This window comes from Myotis daubentonii, chromosome 11 (genome assembly GCF_963259705.1).
Source record: "Myotis daubentonii chromosome 11, mMyoDau2.1, whole genome shotgun sequence".
Taxonomy (NCBI): domain Eukaryota; kingdom Metazoa; phylum Chordata; class Mammalia; order Chiroptera; family Vespertilionidae; genus Myotis; species Myotis daubentonii.
Genome location: NC_081850.1, coordinates 17933699 through 17956838, shown reverse-complemented (window position 1 = coordinate 17956838; position 23140 = coordinate 17933699).

Below are 23140 nucleotides of genomic sequence, written 5' to 3'. Positions count from 1 at the left end.
GTTATTTTGGCCTCAGTTCTCAACTCTATAAAATGGGGATGAAGATGGTGGTGATGATACCACCTAACTCTCAGTTGCCTAGAATACGTTTTGGAGTGAGAGGTAGAAATTGTCTCACTTTAGCCCTGGCCCTGGTTGGTTGAGCATCCTCCTGTGCACCAAAAGGTTGCTGCTTCCATTCCTGGCCGGGGCACATGGCGGCGATCCCCAGTAGGGGGCGTGCAGGAGGCAGCTGATAGATGTTCTGCTCTCATATCCATAGTTCTCTCTCTCCCTCTTCTTTCCTCTCTCTCTAAAAAGCAATTTAAAATATTTAAAAATAAATTGTCTCACATCCATATTTCTCTCTCCCTCTTCTTTCCTCTCTCTCTAAAAAGCAATGAAAAATATTTAAAACTAAATTGTCTCACCTAAGCTTAAGGAGTACAGATGCCTGCAGCGTCCGTTGCATCATGGAGTATATTCCCTCATCCACGTACCCTGATTTTTGATTTTTGTCATTTTGGCTAGTGGTGCTGAATTCATTGTGGAATGAACGAAGTCTAGCAGAGCACTTGGCAGTGCGCCTGGCATATGGCCATGGTTTAATAAATGTTGGTTCTCTGTTTAAAGGAAGCCTCGGCATTATTACAACTTTAGATCTAGTTTTCAGTCGCCAGACTCAGTACTGCAGGGGAGCTGGAGCCCCAGAAGCTGGGAGGGAGATTCAGATGTGCCTTCTGTCTTCTCTTCCTTATTTTTGACTCCGACTGAAGTCAGAGGTAAGGCAAGCCCTTTGGACTGAACTCCCATCTGCAGGCCTCACCTTTCCAGGGCCCGTGGCCACAGAGCTGGGTCAAGGCTGCTGGACGTGAACTTCATGCCATGTGCAGCGCGACTCAGCTGTGCCAGCTGGAACACACCTCCGGGAGATGGTAGGTGAGTTCATTTGGGGATCCTACTGTTCTTTGGCCTCTCAGCTGAACGGATGGCGATTTCTGGTGAAACTGCCGTCTTTGAGCCAGCTCTCTTCACATGGACTGCAGTGGGTTATAAACATCACACAGGGCTGGGCTGCATTTTGAGCCAGTGACCCAGAGGTGCCAGTCCTGCCCATCCGTTCTCATCATTCTTCCCGGTGAAGCGGGGCTTCTGCATTGACCTCTGGCCCTGCTGCTGGTTTTCTGTGCATGCACTGCTGTGATCTTGGCTTCGGAAGAACTGCTCAGTTTTTTCCTGTATGTGGACATCGATTTTCTTTTTTAAACCGAAGGCAAACAGGACCTGTGCCTGCTATCTGAATATCTCTAAATTAGACTACTTGATCAAATCTACCAATTGACTTTAATAGATTGAATCCGAGTCTGCCACTGTGTTGGAGGGAAATGAGATTTTTCTTGCCTCCCAAGTTATCTTCAGCACTTTGAATGCAGACAGATTTCCCGAATTTGAGATACAAAGGTAGGCGAGAGTTGCCGAAAGCCTGGAGGCAGGATGTAATCATCACACAGGTGAATTATCTCTGCCACAAGAAAATTGGGGCAGTAAATGAAGCATTAGTCTACTTCACTAGGAGGTCTGTACGTTAGGGCGCCACACCAGCCGGCTTCTCTGATTATAGTTATAGAGCCGAGGCTGCCATTCATGCCTTCCTTTTCTTTTGTTCTCTTTCTCTTTATATTCTAGTGAGCTTTGGTTTACTTAGGCTTCTCTGAGTTCTACCGGTTAAGCCCCAATCGGCAGTTAATAGAAAATACAAAAGAAAGGGAGGCGGCAGTGAGAAAGTGGACAAAGATAATGCCGAATAAAGTTGAAAATTGCTCCTTCCTTCTTTCTCATATCATTCCTCTCCTGGCAGCTGTGTTGAGCAAAGGAGAGACCGAGCATTGCTTGACAGGGAACCAGTAACTTACCAGGTTCGAATCCCTGGGCAGTCCTGAGTAAAACTGTGTAGGGGCAAAGTGTATTATTTGAGCCTGTCCCCATGTCACCTCACTGCTCAAGTTTCAGATCACACCTGGGCTCCCCTCTATGCACCTGTATTGAGTAACCTTTATCAAGGTTTACTATTTGTCGGCCACTATTCTAGTGCTCTCTATGGATTATCTTATGATTATCTTGTGAATACTCTGAAAGGATACTAATATCTCCATTGACAGATGAGTGAGATAAAGCAAGAAGGAAATAGCCCTTATCAAAGGTCACACAATCACAAAGAAGTGGGTGTAGGATTCAAACCCAGAAAGTCTGACTTGAGAACATTCTAACATTATTTTTTAATTATAAAATTACTCTGTGTTCATTGTAAAACATCGGGGAGATAATAAAACACATACAGAGAAAATAAAACCATCCATTCTCTCTACAACTCTGATAAAATCACAATTAAAACAATTTGTTGCACTTCACTTCATTCCATTGTTTTATCTAAATACTAGAGGCCCGGTGCACGAAACTTGTGTCCCTCAGTCCAGCCTGCACCCTCTCCAATCTGGGACATTCCTCTCACAATGCGGGACTGCTGGCTCCCAACCACTCACCTGCCTGCCTGCCACCCTGATCACCCCTAACCACTCCCCTGCCAGCCTGATCGATGCCTAACTGCTCCCCTGCCAGCCCAATTGCCCCCAACTGCCCTCCCCTGCCAGCCTGGTCACCCCTAACTGCCCTCCCCTGCAGGCCTGGTCCCCCCAACTGCCCTTCCCTGCCAGCCTGATCTCACCCCCAACTGTCCTCCCCTGCCGGCTTGATCTCTCCCCCAACTGCCCTCCTCTGCCGGCCTGATTGCCCCTAATGGCCTCTGCCTCAGCCCCTACCACCATGGTTTTGTCTGGAAGGAAGTCAGACGTCCAGAAGATGGCCGGTCGACCTGGTCTAATTAGCATATTACCATTTTATTAGTATAGATAGATTATATAGGATAGGATTGCTTAAATGGGGGGGAGCCTTTTTCAGCAGGAGGAGATGCTCTTGGCAGACAAAATCACATAATCCATATATCTGGACTGATAGCCAGCCATATGCACTATTGCCAAACCGGTCATTAAAAAATTGAACTGCTTTCTTATACCTTACACTAAACAGCTTTTGCCCTTAAAACCCCTCCTCAGCCCCCACCTTAGGTTCTACCTTTGCAGTTCACCCAGATTAGGTTCTGATTGGTCGGTTTCTATGCCAGTCAGCGTGAAAAGCTCCACCTCCTAGGCAACCATTGACTCCTGGCATTTCACCCAGATTAGGTTCTGATTGGTTGGTTTCTATGCCAGTCAGTGTCAAAAGCTCTGCCTCCTAGGCAGCACTGGCTCCTGGCACTTCACCCAGATTAGGTTCTGATTGGTCGGTTTCTATGCCAGTCAGCATCTCTGGGCCTATCTCTGGGCCTGATCAAATAGGCAAGGCTGATTAGCAGCCCCGGGGGAGGCCCAGAGAGGAACAGAGGCACAGCTGCTGAGGAAGCCGGAGAGAAAGAGAGAGGCGAAGAGTGATAAATGGCTGCCACAGAGGCTGCGGATCAGACCCTGAATCTCTCTCTGCAGGCCTCTCTCCCAGCCTGATCCTGGGTCACTGCATCAGCATCGGCTGCAGTCAGTGCTAGGTCACCACAGCAACCCAGCAGTGACTTCTGGTGTTTGGTCGAGCCTTCCATCGTTATGGACCCTGGATCTTTATAGATAGATAGACAGATGTACATTAAATATATACATTGTTGAGTTGATACTTTAGATATAGTAACTTACTTAATCTTTTTCAGTGGACATTTTAAGTGAACATTTCCCCATGCTATTGTTATAGGTTTTTTCCCTTGCATAGTCCCTGATGTAATTAACTCCCTATTGTTAGATATATAGTATATTACTAATATTTACATTTTAACAGTGGAATAAAGGCCTTTTTTGTTTAGGGGGGAGGGATGAACATTTTTAAGGCGTAAAGGCAAGAAGGAGTGGCATTCTGGGTAATCAAAAAAATCCTCTGATATACATTTCTTTTTCTGATTGTCATTTTTGCTTTTCACTTATGTACATTTTCTAAAGCTTCTGCTTCTCAGTCCTGCTTTCCTGCACATCTGGACTTATAGATGAGTGCAATTCTGCTTTAAGACTGGCTGACTGGCTGACAATCTATAAAGCAAGTCTTATTTAAGGGCTGCAGTGGACTTTTTTTCATATTCCTTGGGTTTTCTGAAAAATCTTTTATAGTGTTCCATTTTCTCTAATTACATGCACACTGGGCACCCCAGGAAGCTCCTAGTTTTCAACTCAATCATCCACCTATTGTTTGGTCGCTTTGTGTGTGTGTGCGTGCACAGGTGCACCAGGTACTCACCTGGCCAAGGGCAGTGAAGAGCAGTCACACATGGTTCCCATCATAAAGGACCTTTCAGTCTAGCAAGGAATGAAGACAATGATATGACTTTAATGGTAAGTGCAGTGATACATATGGTTAATGGTGATTCACATACAAAGGGTTATGAGAGCCCAGCTTAAGGAGCATGTTTCCTAGGGAGACCAGGTATCAGGAAAGGCTGTGGGGTAAACAGGGTGTTTTTAAGCTTAACCAGGAAGGATGGTTATGAGTTTTGAAGGCAGATAAGGTGGGGAAAGGGACAATTATGTATAATCTCCATATATAACATTGGCTGTTTTTACCTTGTTTCCCACCAAACCGATGAGTCTGTCATATAAGTCATTACTATTTTTTGTCCTCTCACCAGCATAGAGATGGGGCTTGTTCAGGATACACCCATAATCAATGCGGGATGGGTCAAGCAGAGGGTACCTAGTGGTTGAAGATCACATTAAGCAGGTAGGCAGGAATGATATCATGGAGAGTGAGCTGCCCACTCTAGAGGTTTTGGACTTTATTCTATTGACAGTGGGACATAAATGAGGCATTTCAGCACAAAGGGGATGTGATCTCAACTCTCAGGGCTCACAAGCTTGGAAGGAACATCGTAGTACTAGTTGAACTACCCTCACCTTTCCTTCTGTCCCCCTCCTATTGATAACTGGCTCCTCCTAAATGCCCTGGCCTTTGGAAAATCATTCAAATACTTTACAACACCTGAGTGTGAAGTTACTATCAATGCCGATGGCCCCATTCAGGACGCCTGCCTATCCTGCTCATGGCCCGCAGCATGATCATCTGCTCTAAAGGACCCTGCTTTATTTCTGCCTTTTGTATGTACTACTTGGGTTTGAACTGCACCCAAATCTCAGCCAGTTAATGCATTTGCTTCCCCCAGTTTAGTGCAGAGCAGATCAGGGCAAATGTCTAGGGAGGAGGGAGTTGATTGTACTCCCTGTAGTTATTCCTGGTCCCACGTTTCCCTGGGATTTCACTCAGATTTCATTGGGTAGAACTCTGCCTCAAGGCCACACTTGATCTGGTGGGGCTGATAATGTAGGGAGGGAAGGTGGCATCCAGAAGAAAAGGAAATGGAGTTTTGTGAGCACCCAGCTAAACACCCAGTGCATGCATAAGATGTAGTTATAAAAGGCTATCACTTTTAAGGGAGGTGTCACCAAAACCACAGTCGGGCTTTCTGATTTGGGGATATCCCATTCATGCTACTATTTCATCATTTATGAAATTCAGATAACGCAATTTGGGTTTATAGTCTGGTTTACTGTCCTGGATTTTCTATGTCTGCTCCTTAGCCAGAATTTATTTTTCATGTTTGTCCCTACTTGGTAGAGTTCTTCTATAGAGTAAAAGTGTCTATATCTTCTCTTCCACTTTCAGCCTATTTGAGAAGTGATGATTGGATCAACTTTCAAATTGTAAATGCAAATTTGAATAGTCTATCAAAATATTTTCTCTTTTAGTTTAGTGAAATCTTAAATCGAAGGTAAATCAGAAGCCTGGGAAAGCCTGGTAAATAGTAAGACAGCCTATTTAGATTACATTTATGATAGAAGAAACTCCAGAACTTATTTTTAGTTTTATTTATCTTTATAAACATGTGACTCTACTGTGGCCTTTGTCCTAATCTCCATATATAACATTGGCTGTTTTTACCTTGTTTCCCACCAAACCGATGAATCTGTCATATAAGTCATTACTATTTTTTGTCCTGTCACCAGCATACCTGCCTTATTTAATTCTGTGCATTCAGGAATGTGTGCTGGAGAACATAACGAGCACTGCCAACAGACCAGCAATTACATTGCATGGGTGTGTGTGCGTGTGCATGTGCGTGTGCGTGTGCGTGTGCGTGTGTGTGTGTGTGTGTGTGTGTGTGTGTGTGTGTAAGAAGAAAGGGATGCTGCTGGGGAAGGAAATGGATTTTAGTTTCAAATTACAGAGGAACTGTTGTAAACCCCAGGAACAGGAGTTATTAAAATACAAAACACATTTTGATAATATCACTTGACAACTAAAAGTCAGGGTTTTTTTGTTTGGCCCTTCATCCCTTCTACCCTGCCCTCTTCCCAAGCAGCCCATCAGTCTGGGAGAGCCAGAGGGAGAGACAAGGCATACCCAGGATAACTTCCCCACTAGAAAAACAGGTTGTTGCTTTCTATTTAGCCTTCAGTTCTCAACTCAAAAAGACACTGTCTCAAAGGAGGTTTTCCTGACCCATGAGGCTAGGCTTGGAGCTCTGGCAGTCCACTTCCTTAGCATCCACATTCCCCACCCAGTACTTAAAACACTTCATTATATCACAGTATGCTTAAAATTACCTTCTGGTAAATTATCCACTGTTTCCTGATACCTAGCACAATTCCTGGTGCATGGTTGAAACTCAACATAAATGAATGAATGAATGAACGAACAAATGAATAGAGTAAATAGGAGAGGCTTCAAAAACAGATACATCTTGGGTTCTTCTTTGACTCCTCTGTTTCCTAGCTTCAGGTTTATGGGTCATTTATTTAATCTTTTCATGACCCAATACCACCACTGCGAAATAAAGAGTGTAGGTCCTAACTGCATGCTTGTTCTAAGGAATGGGACAGTATACATGCAGCCCCTAGGAGGATTTCTATTACATGTATGCAAGTGAAATGTCAGTTGTATAGTCCTGGGGAATCGGTGGGGGATTTGGAGCAGGGAGTGACAGAATGAAAGCTGTGCTTTGTGAAAGATGAATCCAGTGGCATGGTGCAAAAGATATGGAAAGGGAGTGGAGAAACTGCTGCAAGTATTCTTAGTAGGAGGTGATGAGGTCTGAACTTGTTTGGAGTGTAGTGATATTCCCAGATGCCATATCTGGGTGGGGTGATTCACTTTGTCAAGCTATGTAAGTGGCATATAAATGTGACAACCATCCATTGAGCCCCTTATTAAGCTGTTGGCCATTTTGCCAACAGGTGCTGGCTTGGGTTAGTCAGGCTCATGACCAAATGAGGAACAGTGACTCATCAGATCCTCTTTTAAAATGGGTTTATTTTAAGGGTATCCTGCAATGAAACAGGAAGGCTGTGAGGATCTAAGACGGTTATTTTCCCCTTCTTGACTCTTACCATTCACTGTCACTGTGTATTTACTCTTTTATTTCCTGCAGATGACTTCCCAGACTCCTCTAGTACAAACCCCACAGGGTAGCTGTTTCTCACCCATCACCCTATTTAGAGTGTGTTTTGTGCTAAAGCAGCTCATGGGTTTTCAGCCTACCTGGGAATGACCATCCTTTCTTCTCCCTTACAAAGAAGGCCACTGGTGTAAACTAGGAAGGGCCTTTGGTGATGGTAGACAACATGACTGGCATGCCCACGACAGCAGCTGAGAGGGTAACACAGCTTCTCTAGTGCTACTGGAAAAACTGATCCTATCTGTTGACATGAACCTAGGCCTGGTATAATGGGAGAGACACATTAATACAAGCAAGAAAAGGTGCATGGCTTCAGGAATATCTGACAAGAGGTAAAAAGGAAATCATCAGACCGAGTGCCCCATGCATTTCGTGACTCAAGAAATAATTATTGATGCCTTCTCTGTGCCAGGCACTGTGCTAGGTGTTAAAGAAACAGCAGTTGACAAGACAGAGTCCCTGTGCTTGTGAAGCTTTCACTCTAGTATGGGTAGGCAATGAAAAGGTTAGCAAATAAATATCTATATATATAAAAGGCTAATATGCAAAGTGTCCCCACAGGAGTTCAACTGGAAGACCAGGAGTTCTATCATTTGCTATGATATTCACTGACCACCAGGGGGTGGATTGAATGAAAGACCCGGCCGGCAGCTGGCAGCTAGCAGCTGGCAGCCATGGAAGGGAGTCCCCGGCCAGCAGACGGAAGGCCCCGATAAGCCCTGATCACTGGCCAGGCCTAGGAACCCTACCCAGGCATGAATTTCGTGCGCCAGGTCTCTAGTGTAATATAATAACAAGTAGAGCTAGCCTATGAAGACCAATATAGTAGCATAAGGTGCCACTGTGTATGGTAGATCAACAGTTCCTTCTACTCTCCCCATGGACACAAGATAGTCTGTATTCCCCAACCTCCTTTGTAGTTCAGCTGTGACCATGTGAGTGAATCCTGGCCATTGGAATATGGGAAGAAGTGATGTGTCCCACTTCCAAGCCTGGCTCATGAAAACTTCGCACTTGTGGTCCCCTGTGCTCTTTTCCATTTGGGTTGGTATGGAGGGAGAGAACTCCTGGGGCAACCTGGGCATCCTTTGTCAAAAATAGTGGAGCCATAGGACGGGACCCCTGAATCACTGCATAGAGGAAAGTGCACTGCTAGGATTGCCTACGTTTTATGGTTACCTGAGTGAAAAAAATACACTTCAGTTTTGTTAGACTAGTGGTTCTTAAAGTGAGGACCTTCAATGAGCATCATCAGCATCACTTATGATCTTGTTCTAAGTCTTGGATCCACCCCAGACACAGAAACTGGGAAGGGTGGACCCAGATAATTGGGTTTTAACAAGCCTCCCTGATGATTCTAAAGTTTAGGACTGTTCTAAATCACAGAGATTCTGGGGTTTATCTATTATATCAGCAAGCATGACCTTAATAAATACAGAGCTAGCAATATGAAATGAAGTGGTTATGGAAAGCCATTCCAAGGACATGACATTTTAATTAAGGGAAGGAGGGATATAAGGATGATCATTTTTAAGCACTGGAAAAAATTACAATGAACTTGAGTAGGGAACAAGTCTGGTATATTTGCATAAAGAAGGAGACCAGTATGGCCAGAGCAGCATGATTATGGGAAAAGGTGAGGAGATGAGATCATAGAGGAAAGTTGGGACCAGATCACATAGGGTCTAAGTCAGTGGTTCTCAACCTTGGCTGCACATTAGATTCACCTGGGAATCTTTATAAAATCCTGATTTCTGGGCCTCATCCTCCAGAAATTCTCTTTCTTCGTTATGGGGTGAGGCCACAACATTAGTAACAAAGAAACAGAATTTCTGGAGCATGAGGCCCAGAAATCAGAATTTTAAAAAGATTCCCAGGTGGTTCTAATGTGCAGCCAAGGTTGAGAACCACTGGTCTAAGTATACCATTAAGGAGCATTAAGTACATTCACAATGTTGTGCAACCGTTACCACTATCCACTTCCAGAACTTTTCATTATCCTGAACAGAAACTCTTACCCATCTATATATATAAAAGCCTAAGCGACTGTTCGACCATTTGACTGGTAGCTATGATGCACACTGACCACCAGGGGGCAGACACTCAATGCATAGGCATGGAATCATGGAACAGACTGATGAATCTCAGAGGGAAAGGAGGAGGGGGGAGGATGGGAAGAGATTAATCAAAGATCTTATATGCATACTAGAGGCCGGGTGCATGGAGTTATACACCAGTGGGGTCCCTCTGCCTGGTCTTCAGGGATCAGGCTGAGACTGGCCCAGTGCACGGATTCGTACACTGGTGGGGTCCCTAGGCCTGGCCTGCAGAGATCAGGCCAAAACCGGCTCTCCAACATCCCCTGAGGGGTCCCAGATTGAGAGAGGGTCTAGGATAGGCTGAGGGACCCCACTGATGCACAAATTCATGCACCGGGCCTCTAGTTAAATAATAACTCCCCATTTCCCCCTCCCTCCCAATCCCTGGTAATCTCTATTCTACTTTCTGTCTCTGTGAATTTTCTAATTCTAGGTACTTCACGTAAGTAGAATCATATAATGTTTGCTCTTTTTTTTTAAAATATATTTTATTGATTTTTTACAGAGAGGAAGGGAGAGAGATAGAGAGCTAGAAACATCGATGAGAGAGAAACATCGATCAGCTGCCTCCTGCACATCTCCTACTGGGGATATGCCCGCAACCCAGGTACATGCCCTTGACTGGAATCGAACCCAGGACCCTTCAGTCTGCAGGCTGACGCTCTATCCACTGAGCCAAACCAGTTTCAGCTGTTTGCTCTTTTTTTAAAAAAATATATTTTATTGATTTTTTACAGAGAGGAAGGAAGAGGGATAGAGAGTTAGAAACATCGATGAGAGAGAAACATTGATCAGCTGCCTCCTGAACACTCCCCACTGGGTATGTGCCCACAACCAAGGTACATGCCCTTGACCGGAATTGAACCTGGGACCCTTGAGTCCGCAGGCCGATGCTCTATCCACTAAGCCAAACCGGTTAGGGCAATGTTTGCTCTTTTGTGTCCTACTTAAGTCATTTAACATTAATGTTTTCAGAGTTCATCCATGTTGCAATATGTGTCAGAATTTCCTCCCTCAAGGCTAAATAATGCTCCCTTGTATGGATATACCACATTCTATTTATCCATTCATTCATCTGTTGATGGACTCTTGGGCTGTTTCACCCTTTTGGCTATTGTGGATAATGCTGTTTTGAATATGGGTTCACAGGTATCTGTGTGAGTCTCTGCTTCCAGTTCTTTGGGGCCAGCCAATTATGTGAGTGCTCTGGGGCTGTGTACTAAGAATGAGGGGGTACATAGGGTCTGATTTGGTCAAGGCACACACTCCAGTGAGTGAGGAGTCAAGTAAGGATCAACTGTGACTTACTGGAGTGGTAGGGCAAGCTCATAAGCTCATGCAAAGCACGGAGGAGGATTGCCAGTGGGGCCAGGGAAGGCTTCTTTCCTGGAGGAGGCAGTGCTGAGCTCAATCTGAAAGAGAAACGAGAAAGCAGTCAGTCAGGTGGAGAAGAAAGGGAGGGGCATTCTAGGTAGATGGTGGCACACCAAAGCAAAGAAGCATTAGTGCAGGGTGTGTAATCCCGTGGAGAAACCTGAGCTGGCCCAGAATGAAGCACTGAGGGTGAAAGGGGAGGAGGCTGAAGAGGCAAGCAAGGGCCAGGCTGCAGGAAGACCTGGCAAGAGATGCTAAGGAGCCTGGCACTAATCCCTTAGGGCAGAGGTTCTTAATGTTGCCCACACTTGAGAATCACTCAACAGCTTTCCAAAAACTCTAAAGCAGAGCTGAAATTCCACCCCCTCCATTCTGACTTAATTGGTCTGGGTTGGAGCCAGGACATTGCCATTTCTGACAGGTATGTCCAGTGTGCAGCCCAGGGTGAGAAGTACCGCCGCAGGCAATGGGGAAGCTTCCAGAAGGTTCTAAGCAGGGGAGTAACAAGATCAGATTCTCCCTCAACCACTTGTACCAATTTCAACGTGAAGTGTATTTTCTGGCCGAGAAGGTCTTTGGGGAAAGAGACCCTTCTCTATTCTCTGAGCCTCTGTTGGTTCCACTGTAAAGGGAAGATACAGCTGACAAACCTCAAGTGCTGCCTAAGGATTGCATTTCATCGCTGCCCAGAGTAGATGGGGAGTGCACTCTTCCTGGTCAAAGGTGAAGTAACTGGGAACCAGGGGCCGAAGCCCTTTATACAACATCACCTTCCCCTGAGAAAGACAAAAGCAGCCTTCCATCTGTGTGGCCAGGACCCCGCTCAGGAGGGAGCTGGCTGGGGAGGGCGGGGGAAGGGTCTCTGCTGGGATCAGTGTGTCTCATTCTCTTAAGCAGTGACTTCCTAGTGAGCAGTGTGAATTTACAGTTTGTTTGACGGAATAAAAAGTGAAAGCTGATGCAGCTGTGTGTGATAAGGATGAGGGAGAGCGAGGCGACACCTGCCTGCTGACTTCATCACGGGCTCCCTGCTGTGGCAGCAGTTGTGTGGTGTTTGCTTATTCCCGTCTCTATTCGGGGTACAAATCCTAGAGCAGAGCCATTCACCTGCTCCCTTCCCTTCCCAGAAGGGAGGTGTGTGCCTGGGTTCAAATAGCGCCGAGTAAGAAGCCTGATTCTAAATCGCATCTTTTATTAGGAAGCAACAGCCCTTCTGTTTGTTTTTTGGGGGGGCATTGTTTTTCTTCACCTTTACCACTTCATTTTTTCCCCCATTGATTTTTAGAGAGTGTGGAAAGAAGTGGGAGAGACAAAGAGAAACATCAATGTGAGAGGGACACATCGATTGGTTGCCTCCCGCATGCGCCCTGAACAGGGCCAGGGATCAAACTGCAACCGGAACAAGCCCTTGACTGGACTCGAACCTGGGATTCTTCAGTCCCTGGACTGACGCTCTACCCACTGAGCCAAACCGGCTACCACTTGAAGGCCTGAACCATGCCTTTGGTCATTCTGTGCTTTGAGAACATTAGGTAGACCAAAAAAATAAATAAAAAATCAGTTGGAATTGATTGTACTAGCAAGAGGGGGAATGGAAATGACTTGACTGGCCTTGAGCCCCAGAGAGAGAGGGGGTGGGGTCTCCATGCATCTCTGACCTGTGCAGGAAAGTTAACATGAAGATCTGGCCACTGTCCTATGTTTGTGATCATTATACGTTAAAGTGCTCTCACAGGAGTGAAATGCCAAGCCTCCCCTACCCGACCCCCACCTGGGTGGGGCACCCAGATACACCAGCACCTTCAGAAGAATACACCAAAGTCTCACATATTCCTGATGCTCTTTACATACTGAGGTCACACATAAAATCAAAATCACAGCACACCTCTTCTCACTCCCGTTCATGGACGTCATTGAGTAGCTGGTGGTAAATGTTCAGGATCCTAGATCCAGTGGCTTAAATGTGAAAGGGTGCAGTGTTTCCATTCTTCCAGATCAGGAACCCGTCCCCACTTGTTAGCCAGGTTTATTTGTAGGTGTTATACCATCCTTTCCTAATAAGCTGGTTCTCCATTGTGTTAGTATAGCATCCTGGGGTGAATAGTGCACCAGGGCAGGGGTTGAGCCTGTGGCTGGCTGTGGGCTGTCCTGGAGCCCAGCCCAGCAGGGGGCCCTGTGATTCCTAACGTCAGTAACAGGGCCTGGCCATGCGTGCGTGCTCAGATGATGGGCCATCTGTGCCCTGCTTGGTGCCAATTCGTAAAGTACCTCACTTGACAAATGGAAGGTGAGGGAGCCTGAGGCTCCCCAGGTCCTTCTGAATGTGGAAATCGGCCCCTTTTAAGTCAGGCCAGCATGAGGCAATGAGAAGAAGGACCATCCTGAAAAGGTACCCGGCATGTTTTCTATGTTGCTTCACGAAACCCTCACTAACCTTGTGAGGCGGGTATTTTTATCTTCCTTTTACAGATGGAGACATTGAAACTCCAAAAGGCTGAGCAGCCTCCCTGAGATCACAGAGCTAGGCTGGTGGCACCCACAATTCAAAGGCAGGCATGGTGTGCTGGGCTCTGCGCCTGAGTTTCTCAAAATGTCAGCTATTGACATTTTGGGGTGATAATGCTTTATTGGGGGGCCTCCCTGTGCCTTGTAGGATGTCTAGCAGTATCCCTGGATTCTCTTTAGATGACAGCAGTACCTCCCCTTGGGCCTGAATTTTGACCATCAGAAATGTGTCCAGACATGGATGATTGTCCCCCTGGTGAGAAAAATCACCCCAGTCCCAGTTGAGAACCATTGCTCTCTACATATGTTTCTTCCATTGTCACAACCACCTTCTACTCTAGGTACCATTTTGCAGATAAATATACAGAACCCAGGGAAATTGTGTGTTGACCGAGGTCATCCATCTTGTATCTATGAGTGTCTTTGAGTGTCTTGTTTTGCCCCAGGTATAAAGTGGTAGAGCCTGTATTAAGACCAAGCAAGGGCAATATCAGAAATCTTTTTCTTTGCCACTTTACTAGGCATTTGAAAAGTTTAGTGATTGCAAGAATAACCCGGGCGGGGGCGGGGGCGGGGGGTTGCTTATTAAAATTCAGATTCCTGGTAGATTCAAATCCCGCAGACCTGAGGTGGGCACAGGAGTGTGCGTTATTAAACACACCGCGATTGGGGATGCCCTGGTTCAGGGAACCTAATTTAGAAACACTGAAGTGACCCTTCACTAAAAATTCAGGAAAGGGAATGGAGAAGGTGAGTGGAAAAGGAAGGGGCTTGGGATGAGACCTGACATGCAACTACTTGTAGAATTCTGTGTGATTGCTAGACAAAGAGGCTGCCAACCCGTGCTGCACCATGTGACCTGCACGCTGGGATGCAGGGGCTCCTCCAGGCCTTGGGATGCTGTGTCCAGTGTGTTCACATCATCCCGTCCCCCCTACTGCCCCCCCCACCCCCCGTAATGTTTAATCCCAAGCTTGAATAGACTGCCTAGTTTGGAAGCTTAGTGCATCCTGAAATTCTAAAAATGGTTACAGTTAAACAGAAACAGCTGTGTCAATTTCCAATTTCCGCTCTATTCAGATCCACGCTCTATAGCCTGTCTTCTCTTAGTGGTGCTGGGAGGGACACAGGCGTGCATGCACACACACTCGCGCGCATACACACACAGAATCTGCTGCCTCTCGCTTTCACTGACTTGAGTTCATTTCTCCATGGAGTGGGAATGTTTCTAGTTTTCCAAAAAGGAATCACAAACAAGAGAAGTCACAAAAGCCCAGACTACAATAAAATGCTACAATATGCTTTCAAGCTGGCGTGACTAAAAAGCTGGGAAGAGAAAGAGCGGTATAATGCCTATTTTTATCTGCAGCTATAATCTACCCACTTGTAGTTTCATAGCTGTCAGGAGGCAGAAAAGGACACGAATCAGCCTACTGCTCTCTGCTCTCCCCCACCCGTGTGACATGCATGTGGGTGTGTGCGCACATACACAGATATTTTAAAACAACTGTCAGAGGGTTCGATTGAACATACAGGTTCTTTGTGTTTAGGGTCTGTCCTTTTATTCCTCATTTCTTGACAGCCAGGCACAGAAGGTGAAAAGCAGGCAATTAAACCCGTTTTCCGAATGCCTAGGAAGAGGGACTCCCATTGGATGGTCAGGGGAACAGCTGTGCACCTATTAGTCTTTTTGGGCCTTGGCCACACTGGGTATATGCATGTGCTAACACCCTGAACACCACTCACTAATCTGGGAATTTCCTATCTCCTTGGCGGGGGAGTGGGGGGCTGGTGGGGGGAGCATGGACCAGTGGAAATAGCACCCAGTCAATAGACCTGAAATCTGGCCTCTTTCTGCCAGATACAAGCTCTGCAACCTCCAGCAAGTTACTCAACCTCCTGGACCTCAGAATCCCCATATGTAGAAAGAGGATAAAAACACCTGTCTGAGGGGTTGTTGAAAGAAGTCAAGAATGAATGTAAACTCTAGACCAGTGATTCTCAACCTTCTGGCCCTTTAAATACAGTTCCTCATGTTGTGACCCAACCATAAAATTATTTTCGTTGCTACTTCATAACTGTAATGTTGCTACTGTTATGAATCGTAATGTACATATCTGATATGCAGGATAGTGTTAAGCGACCCCTGTGAAAGGGTCGTTTGACCACCAAAGGGGTCTCGACCCACAGGTTGAGAACCGCTGCTCTAGGTGTTATCTCATGGCAAAGGCTAAGGAAATGCTGCCTAATAGTCTTGTTGCTGTGTTCACTGTATTATTTTAGTAGCAGTAGCAGCATTTGAGGTTTGGTTTCTACATCAAAAGTCTATATTCTTTTTTGTCTGTAATGGTTATGGACCTGTATTGGCCGCGTAGGGTATTTCATGACACTCCACGGTGTTCTTACAGCATCGTCACGGGCAGGTCAGAGGAGTGACCTGCGTCATGGTGGGAGGGATAATGCCGGGGTCCAACCCCAGCGGGTCCAGGGGTCCCCAAAGGTGTGGACGGAGTCGGCGAAGAAGGAATGACACGGAGACAGCGTTCAGTTGATCAGCAACCTAGCCAGGATCTCTAGCCCGGATCTCCAGAGAGGTTCTGCTTCGGATCTCCAGCGAGGTTCTGTAGCCATGTTCCCTCGCTAGGTTCTCCAGCCAGGTTCTGTCCAGGCTCTCCAGTCAGGTTCAGTGTCCAGGTTTCAGTCAGGTTCTCCTGCCAATCTCTGTAGTCAGGTTCAGTCCAGGATCCCTTGCCATGTTCTCCCGCTAGGCTCTGTCTCTAGGCTCCGAGGCCAGTCCCTCTCCAGGATCCTCTGGCATGCTCTCGCCAGCGAAGTTCTTCTGTCTCTAGAGAACGTTCTGTGTAGGTTCTGTGCCTAGGCTCTGTCTCTCTTGGTCCTGTCTTCCAAGCCCTGTGTTCTCAGTTCTGTGTTCTGAGTTCTGTGTGTCTCTGTCTTGTTACAACTGTATTTATACCAGTTGATTCAATCCTATCAATCTCTATTACAAAGGTTAGGGCGTTTCTTATCTCCATTCCAGGGAGAAAAGATTATGTAGTTTAAGCATGATTGTTCGTAGTTAAAGGGATTAATTACCCGCCTGGCACTTAGTTGAGGGGTTTTATTCCCTCCCTAACTTCAGGGGAAAATCCCTACCTGGGGATTCAACCTTTCTCGGAGAGGTGACTTTGGTTAAAACACAGCGCCAAGAAGGTGAGCAAACATATTAAGAACCGTATGCCATATATGCCAGGTCCCTTGAAACAGCAAGGATGGACCGGCTCCCGGCAAATTCCCCCTTTTTTATTTTTTAAAAGCAGGCATTAAAAAGAAAAACCTGAAATGCTCTCTTGTATCCATTTTAAGAGTAGGATTGGCGCTTTCTGTTATTACCTGAGTCCTGATCTATCACCCCAGGGAGAGCTTGCCAATCCTGCACTTTCCCGGGGTGGAAAGGCTGCAGTGGGGTTAAGGATAAGGCTCCTTGGGCCTACCTTCTCCCATGCCTCTACATTTACCTTTCCGGCACCTTTCCTTCCTCAGAAAAGCATGGACGTACTTCTTGTATAAAATGTTCTGTCTGACTGGGAGTAACCTTAATTCCTCTGCTAACAAGCATATATGTTAAAAGATCAATACGGAGTCTTTTTTCTTTAGACTCAGTATGGCACATCTTCTTAATCTAAAGATCAATACAGAGTCTTCTTTCTTTGGACTCAGTATGGCACATCTTCTCAATCTAAGTTCTGTACTATCCACCTTCTTACCCTATTTATCCTCTATAGGGGGGTCTGTAGCACCCTGGTGGAGTCCTATCCGTCCCGAGTGTGGGGTTCTCAATGGGGGGGGGGAGCTTACCTATGGGAATCCTGTTCCAGGGGTTCCCAAAGGTGTGGACGGAGTCGGTGAAGACTATCCACCCACTTCCTACGGTGGAGTCTGATCCGTCCCGAGTGTGGAGGTTCTCAATGGGGCGGCTTACCTAAGGGAATCCTGTTCCAGGGGTTCCCAAAGGTGTGGACGGAGTCGGCGAAGACTATCCACCTTCTTCCTACGGTGGAGTCTGATCCGTCCCGAGTGTGGGGGTTCTCAATGGGGGAGGGGGGCTTACCTAGGGGAATCCTGTTCCAGGGGTTCCCAAAGGTGTGGACGGAGTCGGCGAAGACTATCCACCTTCTTCCTACGGTGGAGTCCGATCCGTCCCGAGTGCGGGGCGCTTACCTAGGGGTCCCTGTTCGGGCGCCATATGCCGGGGTCCAACCCCAGCGGGTCCAGGGGTCCCCAAAGGTGTGGACGGAGTCGGCGAAGAAGGAATGACACGGAGACAGCGTTCAGTTGATCAGCAACCTAGCCAGGATCTCTAGCCCGGATCTCCAGAGAGGTTCTGCTTCGGATCTCCAGCGAGGTTCTGTAGCCATGTTCCCTCGCTAGGTTCTCCAGCCAGGTTCAGTGTCCAGGTTTCAGTCAGGTTCTCCTGCCAATCTCTGTAGTCAGGTTCAGTCCAGGATCCCTTGCCATGTTCTCCCGCTAGGCTCTGTCTCTAGGCTCCGAGGCCAGTCCCTCTCCAGGATCCTCTGGCATGCTCTCGCCAGCGAAGTTCTTCTGTCTCTAGAGAACGTTCTGTGTAGGTTCTGTGCCTAGGCTCTGTCTCTCTTGGTCCTGTCTTCCAAGCCCTGTGTTCTCAGTTCTGTGTTCTGAGTTCTGTGTGTCTCTGTCTTGTTACAACTGTATTTATACCAGTTGATTCAATCCTATCAATCTCTATTACAAAGGTTAGGGCGTTTCTTATCTCCATTCCAGGGAGAAAAGATTATGTAGTTTAAGCATGATTGTTCGTAGTTAAAGGGATTAATTACCCGCCTGGCACTTAGTTGAGGGGTTTTATTCCCTCCCTAACTTCAGGGGAAAATCCCTACCTGGGGATTCAACCTTTCTCGGAGAGGTGACTTTGGTTAAAACACAGCGCCAAGAAGGTGAGCAAACATATTAAGAACCGTATGCCATATATGCCAGGTCCCTTGAAACAGCAAGGATGGACCGGCTCCCGGCAGGATAAGGCTCTGAAAGAAGTCTCTGCTGCTCTGGCATTTCCCCCTAACGTGCTGGCAGATAAGGGACTTAAAAACTAACGGAGAAGCTGGTCCCTGGAAAGCTCCTTCTCTGAGGCGTCCTCTAGCTGCTGCAGTGACATCTCCGTGCAGATGGAGGGGCTGCGAGTCAGTGTGGTGATAGTTCTTCACAAAGTCCTGGCACTCAGAGTCACACACAGCTTGAGTCAGGGGCGAGCCTGGCTGCTATTAGCCCATGAACTTGTATATAGTGTTGAACCCTTCCAGGGCTCAATTTCCTTCTCTGTGAAATTATACCTTGATAGGGTTATAGTAAAGTTCAAAGTGTGAAAACATGTAAATTCTACAGTGCCAGCTAACCCGCTAGCTAGCTATCGTGATTGCAAAAGACGGCTGGGGGACCATCTCACCTCCCCAGGTCTGAAGTCTCAGGGAACATGTTAGCTCATTTGGGCCCCAAGCCAGTTTTTGCAAATGAAGGAGTGCTGTGATTTTCAAGTGTAGCTCTCGCTCTGGGCTTCACCTCCAGCCTGTGCGAGGGCCCGGAGCCACACCGCACAGTCCGTTCTTTGTCTGCAAGCCCATTAATGCGGTACAACTTGGACAGAAGAGCAGCTGTTGGGTGGTGCCTGGTTGGCTCTCAGCGAGGGACACGCAGGTACTGCTGCTGCTATTAAGCATTTGCAAGATGACAGATTGCCTCAATGAAGTGTCCATGTGCCGCTCCATTATAATGCCTCGGGTCGGGGAAAAAAAGCCTGGACCCGCCGAAAAGCTTTCACAGATTGGAAAGTGCACAGTTTGGGTGTGTTTAGCACTTTAGCACATGCTCTGTGACTGTGCATTCAAGGCAACATGTCAGAAGAAATTAGTCTGCAGCAGGCCACATATGTCAGCCAGCCGGTGGAAGCGAGCGCCTGCAGCCCAGCCCGGCGCGCAGAAGAAAAGGCTGCTCGCCTTAAACGCCCTTGAGTTTAGCGCACCTGTGAGGTCGCCCAGCCGCTCAGGCTCCCGTCGGTGTTCCCCGGGAGAAGCATGAGCGTGCATGAGGAGGGAGGAACGAGGCAGTGCTGAGAAAAACATTCAATCTGTGTCATTTGCGCTGAGAGGGGCTGAGAGACGGCCATTGCACACGCTGTCACACTGTACAGCAGCTCTCCCAATGGACAGTATCAATATCTGAGTGTACAGATGGGAAGGTCAAAGCTCAGGGAGGTCAGGTGGCTTGGAAGTCGCCTAGCCAGAGAACCCCAAAATGCTACCTGAGCAATCAGATGCCAGTGGCCCCTGTGTAGGTACAAACACACGCACAGTGCACCCCTCAGCCAGCCACACAGTCAGGTGACGTGGGCTAAACTGGCAGAACTCTGCTTTGAAGGGGAAATATGGGAGAAAAAAAATTCAAGCAAATATTAAACTCTGCTTTGTCTGCTAATGGGATCTCTGTTCTCTGGAATTCTGCATTGTCAGCAAGTTCCTGAATAGCCTCAAAGTGTGGAAGGAAGTAGCAGTGTGGTACAGAGCAGGAATAAAATGCTTATCGCTGTAGCCGGTCCTCCTGTTGGATTCGGTGGCACCAAGACACCAGTTCAAAGAGTTCTTCCTTCTACTTCATTGGCTCTCTTCCTTGGGTGGGTATGTCCTCTGCATAAACCATGTGGACTGAATGTGTTTATTAGAAGCTGGACCTGTGTCCTGAGGGAGCTCAGCTAAGGGAAGACACAGACAGAGCTGGGCCTCAGTTCCTGAGCAGCTGTGCACATTTAGGCAAGTCAGAGGACTTCCGTCAGAGGCCTTAGCTTCCTCCATATAAAATAAAAGACATGGTACGGACTCCAGGTTTATCCCCACTGAGACATCAGATAATATCTGTGAGGTTTAATACCATGTATTCTCACACACACACACATACACACACAAATGAACATGCAGACCCACTGATACAGATATTTCACAAATAACCAGTTCTCAGTAATCTATCTGAGATTACCCAACCCAGGTCAAACAGGTCATGGTTTCCTGAACAGCTGAATCCCAAAGGCTCTTACCTCCACCTGTTTTCTTCCCCAGATTTCCCTGCGGTCCCTGGGGGTGTAACATTGGTACCGAGGAACTCTCCTTCTTGCTTACTTGCTGTCTCTTCCCAGGAGAATAAAAAGTCCGATGCAGCCCTGAAGGCTGCCTGCCATGAATGTGGACATCTGGTCGAGTAATGAGATTCATGCTGAAAGCCTAGAAGTCCCAAAGAGACTGAGATAGGCCGGGCCTCCTGCTCCTACTTTCCCCGGGCTTTCATTGATTCCCCTGAGACTTAAATGTAAGCCTCCACAGCTTCTCTCTGGGGGTCTGGCCCTACTAACCAGTCAGCATCTTTAACTACCTCTGTCCCCTTCATACTCTCTTAGCCTCCCGGGCCTCCTTGCTACTCCCACCCCAGGGCCTTCGCTTTTCCTAGTTATTCTGCATGGACTAATATTTACTCCTGTCTGGTATCACATAATAGCTTCCTCATTTCTTTTAGGTCTCTGCTTAGAGGTCACTTCCTTAGAGAAGCCTTTGTTGAACACCCAATATAAAATACCAATTAAAGCACCTTTGTTTCATACCCAGTTTAACTTTTGTCATAGTAGACCTGATGTCATTATTTATTTATTGGCTATTTCTGCATGCTAGAATATAAGGAGGACAGGGATTTGGTTGATTACTGCATCCCTGGTCTCTGGCACAGGGCAGGTAATTAATAACTGCAGTTTGTTAATGAATGAAAGAATAAATGAACAACTAGTTGAGGGTGTATGTGTGGCTCTAAGAGTTCTCTCTCTTGGTAGTACACTTTTTCAACTCATTAATGTCGTGATCAAGGAAGATCAAATCTTCATTTTTATGGGGTTCATGTTCTAGTGGTAGAGGCAGATTTTTAAGAGTATATACATACTTTAATTTCAGATGTTGATAAGTTTTCTGGAGGAATTAAAGGAGAGAAATGGAAAAGAGATGGGCTGGGTTGGGGTGACGCAAATCCTTTTCCATGGGGTGGCTAGGAAAAGTCTGATAGTTTCAAAGGTGCTGGGAAGGTGGAGAATTGAGGAAAATGGCCCATGTAAAGCCCTTGAGGTGGGAATAAGTTTCATTTATTTGAGCAACACTAAGAACGCCAGTGTGGCTGGAGCTTGGTGGATAAGGAGGGAAGCACCAGGAGCCTGGACTGGTGGCAGAGGTCCCACCATTTAGGACCTTGCAGGCCATTGTAAGGAGCTTAGGACTTATCCTAAGGGTAATGAGAAGTCATCACGGAACAAGGCTGGCTGGATCAGAGGTGGTTCACGTTTCACTTTACACAGTCTATGACTTGCCTCTAACTCCACTGAATTCAGCTCCTTTGTTGCGTCTGGTTCCTGCAATCCAGAGCCCTGTCCTCAGGAGTTTCCTTTCTGAGGCACACGATGTCCTTTTCCATCATCTGGTTTTGGTTGTGGCTGTGCCCAGCCAGCTCAGCCAAGGGTTCGCAAGCCTGAGTGAGGGCAGCGAACGATGAAGAAAAGACAGACAAAGAGAATAAGCTAGGTCGGTGGATCTTCCTGTGCCTGGCTGAGGCCACAGAGAGAGACCCAGAGGCAAGCTGAGCCTTTATTTTATAGCCAGAGGTAAACAAGGTAGTGGTCACCATAGTTACAATGTTCTTGTGAGTTTCACTTGTTTTGGCAGTACTTGCTGCATCTCCCACAGCCCATTAGCTACCTAGGAAGGATCTAGGGAGCATCATAAGGTCAAGCCTAATTATGCTAAGAGGGCTGTGCCCTCTAAGCTGGGACTTGTTTGTGGCTTTGCCAGCAGGTCAGTCTGAGGCTTAACCCTATAGCCGCTGCCTACATGTGGCAAGACAATCCATCACACAGTTTTTAAGTAAATATATTGGACATTCATTTTGAAAGAGTTGGGGTCCCATCCCCATGTTTTCCAGAGGCCTACCCTACTCCTGGGCAAGTTTTATGATTCTTAGGAGAGGGACTCTCTCATTTCTCCCTCAGTACCAATAGGTAAGTCATGGAAGGAGAAAATACCTCAGTGTCTAAACTCCAGGGCAGGCCCTTGATCTGCTAAAAATGTTAGTGCATTCTCTCTCTCTCTCTCTCTCTCTCTCTCTCTCTCTCTCTCTCCCTCTCTCCCTCTCTCCCTCTCTCCCTCTCTCCCTCTCTTCCTCTCCCTCTCCCTTTCCTCCCTCCCTCCCTCACCTTTCTCAGCACTAAATGTCTGTTCTTTTTCTGCTTTCCTCATAGAAGACCCTTTTTCTTGCATTAGGTTTCCCGAATAGGTTGCTTGCATTTGTCTACTAGTTCAGCAAATTTCCATGATTTTGAGCCATTGGTCAGAACATTCTGGCACAGAACGTCTACAGATGTGCAGGCATAGAATCCGAGGTTTGAAAATCCTCAAAGGAAATGTTGTTTCTAGTAGCAGCAGGTTATTAGGGGGTAATTGGTTGGCAAGTTATTACCATTTCTTCACCTTCTAAAAATTCTTTAGGCCAATACTTTAATACTGTTTCAAGTGGTTGACCCAAATACACGGCATTATAATAA